We start from the raw sequence: 5,267 nt of genomic DNA, 5'->3' as shown, positions 1-5,267 counted from the left end.
GGCCCGGCGCTGTGCGCGTGCGCTCGCCTGCGCTGTGGTGGGAGCTGGAGCAGAGGTAGAAGCTGAGGCTCCAGGGGAGCCGACGACACTTGCTGGCTGCGTGACCTCGGTCACACCAGGGCCATTTTGCTGACAAGACAACAGAGGCCGGGCGCGGTGGCTCACGCCTGTAATCCCAGCACTTTGGGAGGCCGAGGTGGGCGGATCACAAGCTCAGGAGTTCGAGACCAGCCTGACTAACATGGTGAAACCCCGTCTTTACTAAAAATACAAAAATTAGCTGGGCATGGTGGCACGGGCCTGTAATCCCAGCTACTCGGGAGGCTGAGGCAGAAGAATCGCTTGAACCTGGGAGGTGGAGGTTGCGGTGAGCCGAGATCCCGCCACTGCACTCCAGCCTGGGTGACAGAGAGACTCCGTCTCAAAAAAAAAAAAAAAAAAAAAAAAAAGACAACAGAGGTTTAGAGCCTGGTTTTCTGACGCGTCTTACCGTCTTAGGAGCACAATGGTTTAACTTCTCCCAAAGCTCAAAGGCTCAATGCTTCAAGCAGCTGGACAACTCTGGGATTTTGTAGGAGGTCACATCTGAGGCTTTAGTAGGAGTTATCTTTGCCCAGGGGAGCGAAGATGCAGGGAGGATGTTACAGATAGAAGGATGCCATGTGCAAAGCCGCAGAGGTCATGGCAGGGCCCAGATGTGCAAGCCCCTCCCTAAGAACTAACGCTAGGAGCTTATGATGCCGGGCAACAGACAAGACTTGAGGGAGAGAAAATCCGGATCAAAAAAGAGCTAGATGTTTTTCTAGAGAGTTTGACTATTCTGTATTCTGAAAGCAATGGAAGGCCATGGAAGCATTTTGAGCAGGGTGAGACGTGAACTAGTGTGGGTTTTAGAATCCCTCTGGCTGCTACCAGGTGGAAGTGGATTGAACGAGGTTGAAGGCAGCAAACGAGGAGGTTGCTGTGGTTCTTGTCTAGTTCCAGGCAGCCTTAGTGAGCAGAGGCAGGGCTGAATCGCAACCCTCTTAGCCAGGCACTTTGTGCAGTGAACAAGCATCTCTGCCTGGGACCCAGGGTAGGGAGGCAGGAGTGATGGAGAGAACTGGAAATACAAAATGTTTAGGAGGTGGAATCTTTTTTTTTTTTTGAGACAGAGTCACTCTGTCACCCAGGCTGGAGTGCAGTGGTGCAACCTCAGCTCACTGCAACCTCCACCTCCCAAGTTCAAGCGATTCTCGTGCCTTAGCCTCCCGAGTAGCTGGTATTAGAGATGCACGCCATTGTGCCCGGTTAATTTTTGTATTTTTAGTAGAGATGGGATTTCACCATTGTTAGCTAGGCTGGTCTCCAACTCCTGACAAGTGGATCCGCCTGCCTTGGCCTCCCAAAGTGCTAGGATTACAGGTGTGAGCCACCACGCCCGGCCAGGAAGTGGGGTCTATAGGTGTTGGTGATTGAGGACAGCAAAAGAGGCATGCAGGATGACACCAGGATCCTGGCTTAGCTAGGTGGATGATAGCTGAGATAGGAGCACACAGGAAGACCAGCAATTTAAGGGGGAAGAAGATGAGTTTGTTTCTGGCTGTGCTGAATTTGGGCCGAGGGGACATATCCAGGAAGCTGTTGGATATCCATGTATGGGACTCGAGGGCGTGTTTGGACTGAAGCTGTAGATTGCCTTGGGAGTGGTTGTATAATCCAGAGTGAGTGCAGGGAGATGAGAAGGTCTAAGCCTGGGACCTGGGAAACCCCAACAGTTAAGAGACACCAACAAAGGATGTGAAGGATGCACCTTGGATGCTAGGAGCTGCTGACAGGAAAGCTGAAGAGACTCTGCATGGGCTTGTGTTATCTGTTGCTGCATAAAAAATTATCCTGGGATGGCCAGGCATGGTGGCTCACACCTGTAATCCCAGCACTTTGGGAGGCTGAGGCAGGTGGATCACCTGAGGTCAGGAGTTCAAGACCAGCCTGACCAACATGGAGAAACCCTGTCTCTCTTAAAAATCCAAAATTAGCCAGGCGTGGTGGTGCATGCCTGTAATCCCAGCTACTCAGGAGGCTGAGGCAGGAGAATCACTTGAACACTGGAGGTGGAGGTTGCGGTGAGCCAAAATTGTGCCATTGCACTCCAGCCTGGGCAACAAGAGCGAAACTCTATCTCAAAAAAAAAAAAAATTATCCTGGGATTTAGCACCTTGAAGCAATTAGCACCCACTATCTCGGTGTCTGTGGGTCAGGGGCATGATGCCACTGGGTGCCTCTTCTTCAAGGTCTTTCAAGGCTGCAGGCAAGGTATTGGCCAGGGCTGCTGTCTCCTTTGAAGGCTCATCTTGAGGAGGATCCCCTTCCAAGCTTCTTCACATGATAGGATTCAGGTCCTCATAGGCTGTTGGACTGAAGACTTAGTTTCCCACTGGCTCTTGGGTGGGGGCCTCTCTACAGAGCAGCTTACAACCTGGCAGCTGGTTTCTTTCAGAGCAAGCGAACAAGAGAGAGAGGCCATATAAGACAGATGCCGTGTCTTGGAAGTGATATTCCATTACTTTTGCCATATTCTCTTAGCGAGAAGTGAGTCCTGAGGTCCGGCCCACACTGAAGGAGAGGAGATCCTAGCAGGGCTGGGGATTATCAGGAGCCCTCCCAAAGGCCACTGAAGAGAGCAGTCAAGATGGTGGATGGGGTCAGCTGGCTGCCCAGAGGTCATCTGATAAGGACTAGGAGCTGTTGGTGGCCCTGGCGATAGCAGATCTGGGCTGGCCGGTGTGTCTGGAGTCAGACACCACATTGAAGTGTGTTGACAGGTAGGATGCAGGGAAGTGAGAAGGGTGAATGTGAGTTACTAGTTGGAGGCTGGAGTGCTTTTATGGTGCCCAGAGATGTATGGGTCAGAGAGGCATTCCCAGGTGTGGAATGGACTGTGAGAGCTGGGACAGGCACTGGAGTGGGACATGGCTTTTTCTCAGATGAGAGGTTCTTGGACATGTTTAAACACTGGTCGAGGGCAGTGTAGGAGAGACAGAAAGGTGGGTGGGGTGAGTAGGCAGCCTCTATTATGACCCTGATGGCCCTTGCCTTCTGGTATTCACACCCTTGTGTGATCTCCTCCCAACAGCATAGGACAGATGTGGTTGGATGTTACTTTGGAGATTCAGTTACAAAAAGACTGCAGCTTTGCTCACTCTGAGAGAAGGCAGCATCCATGTCTTGAGGACACTCAGGCAGCCTGGGACAGGCTTGGGGAGTGAGGAGCTGGGACCCCAGCCAACAGTCATGCTGGACTTGCTCCAGGACACATCACCTTGGGGTTTGCTCTTCCCAGGTCAGTAGGCATCCAGCGCTGGGGCAGGTGCTTCAGGACATCGCCGAGGACAAGTCTCCTCCCCAGTCTGGTTCCGCCGTCTGTAGCCTGTGGCTTTCATCCTCAAGGGCTCCATGCGACCGCTGCACATCCAGGTACTACATCTGACCCATGTATTGAGCCAGCTCAGCTGTGATCAAGCGCAGCCTTTTTCCTCTGTAAGAACCGCCCATTGGCGTAGTTGTGAACTGAGGCAGAGGAGCTGCTGTGGCAGTGGTGGGTGATGTGGATGTACAACGGATTGCTTACAGTCTCAGTGGATTGCTGCTAGGCCCACCCACCTGAATTTACATATTAGAGGGCCTGACAGAACCCAGTTCACGAGGGGCAGCTCTGGCCTCATGGTCACTGGATGTCCCCTAGTCATCTCTACCAGGGTCCAGTAGCCTGGCAGAGCTGCTTTGTGAATGGTGTCTAGCTCTCTACTATAGATGACCTGGTCTTGCTCCAGAACCCTAGGGAGTCTACTTTGTGGTTTTTCCCACCAGAGCTTGCCGTAAGCTTCACACAGCATGTCTTCCCACCATGTATGCCTCTAGTATCATGGGGTCTGTGGGTCCCATAGCCTGGGGGACAGCCTTTGATGTCATGTGACCCAGAGATATGTGGGTCAGAGCAGCACTCCCAGGTGTGGAATCTGCTACCTCCAGAACCCAAAGAAGCCTCTAAGCATTGTGCTTGCTCTTCTGTGATGGAGTGTGCAGGGGGATGTTCTGGTGTGCCCCACACCACCAGACCCCTACAAACCTCACTGATGTGGCAAGCCCCTAATTCTTCATAGGGTTTAATCTTCTGCCCGCTGGAGCACATATGTCTCATCAAGTTTTCCATGTACTTGTCACCTCCTGCTCATCCATCCTGATTAGCACATTGTCATTGACACCATGAACCAGTGCAGTGTTCTGCAAGACGTTCAGATGGCCCAGTCCCCTTCAGACTGTGATGACAAAGGATGGGAAAGGTATCATTGGCCTGGGGCAAGACCATATGTGTGTATTGTTGGCCGTTCCTATGAGTGCAAATGGTCCCTGATAGGGATGAAAAAGTGTGGTGATCAGATGGAAGGCTATACCCTGAGAAGCGGGGGCCGTGCTGATCTGTCTATGCTAGCAATGACACCTGCACGGCACCTGTGGTCAGGGCTACCACTTGGCTGAATCTGCAATAGTCCATTGCCACTCTGTTTATTTTTATAAGGTCAGACTGATGAATTAAATAGGTACATGGTGGGGGATGCCCTCCACACATCTTTGGTCTTCAAGGGTGGCACCAGTCTCCGCCATTTTCTCTGGTGTGTGATGTTGTTTATGTGCTTGCTCTCTTGGCCGGGGTGGGTGGTGGTGATAGTGGGGTCTCAGAGGCTTTCACTTGACTTTTGCTACCATCACTCTCACCCCATAGACCAAGGAACCAGTGCAGGCATTTTGTTTACTACACAGGATGTCTATCCCAGTGATATATTGAGCTTGATCTTGATGGTCCTATGACAGTTGCACCCACTTTGCTTCTCACGCCTAAGCACTACCATCTGGCTTCTGTTATCTGGGGACTGCTGTCATCCCCATGGCTATCAGGGAGCCCAGTTCTGTAGCAGCATCTCCTACTGTCAGCTGTGGCCACCCCTGAGCCTGCTGTAGGGTGATGAAGAACCTGAGAGTCAGATCTGTTTATTAAGCTACTATTCATTTAATGTTGCAGATGCCACACTCTGTCCTGTGTGTAGTGGATACTGCAGTGAATTAGCCACTGCCTCAGCTCTCAAAGGGAGATACCTTTGGTTATTTCACAAATACAACAAAATCCCACAGAAACCTAGATATGGGGTTCAAAACTCAAGAGAAGAAAATGCAGAATTCTCCAAGTCTCAAAAGGCAGAAAAATAAAAATAGAGGGTTTAAGATTCTTC

Source organism: Gorilla gorilla, chromosome 2, assembly GCF_029281585.2.
Source record: "Gorilla gorilla gorilla isolate KB3781 chromosome 2, NHGRI_mGorGor1-v2.1_pri, whole genome shotgun sequence".
In the NCBI taxonomy this organism is placed as follows: Eukaryota; Metazoa; Chordata; class Mammalia; order Primates; family Hominidae; genus Gorilla; species Gorilla gorilla.
The sequence above is the reverse complement of the archived record's forward strand: the minus strand, read 5'-3'. Positions refer to the sequence as shown.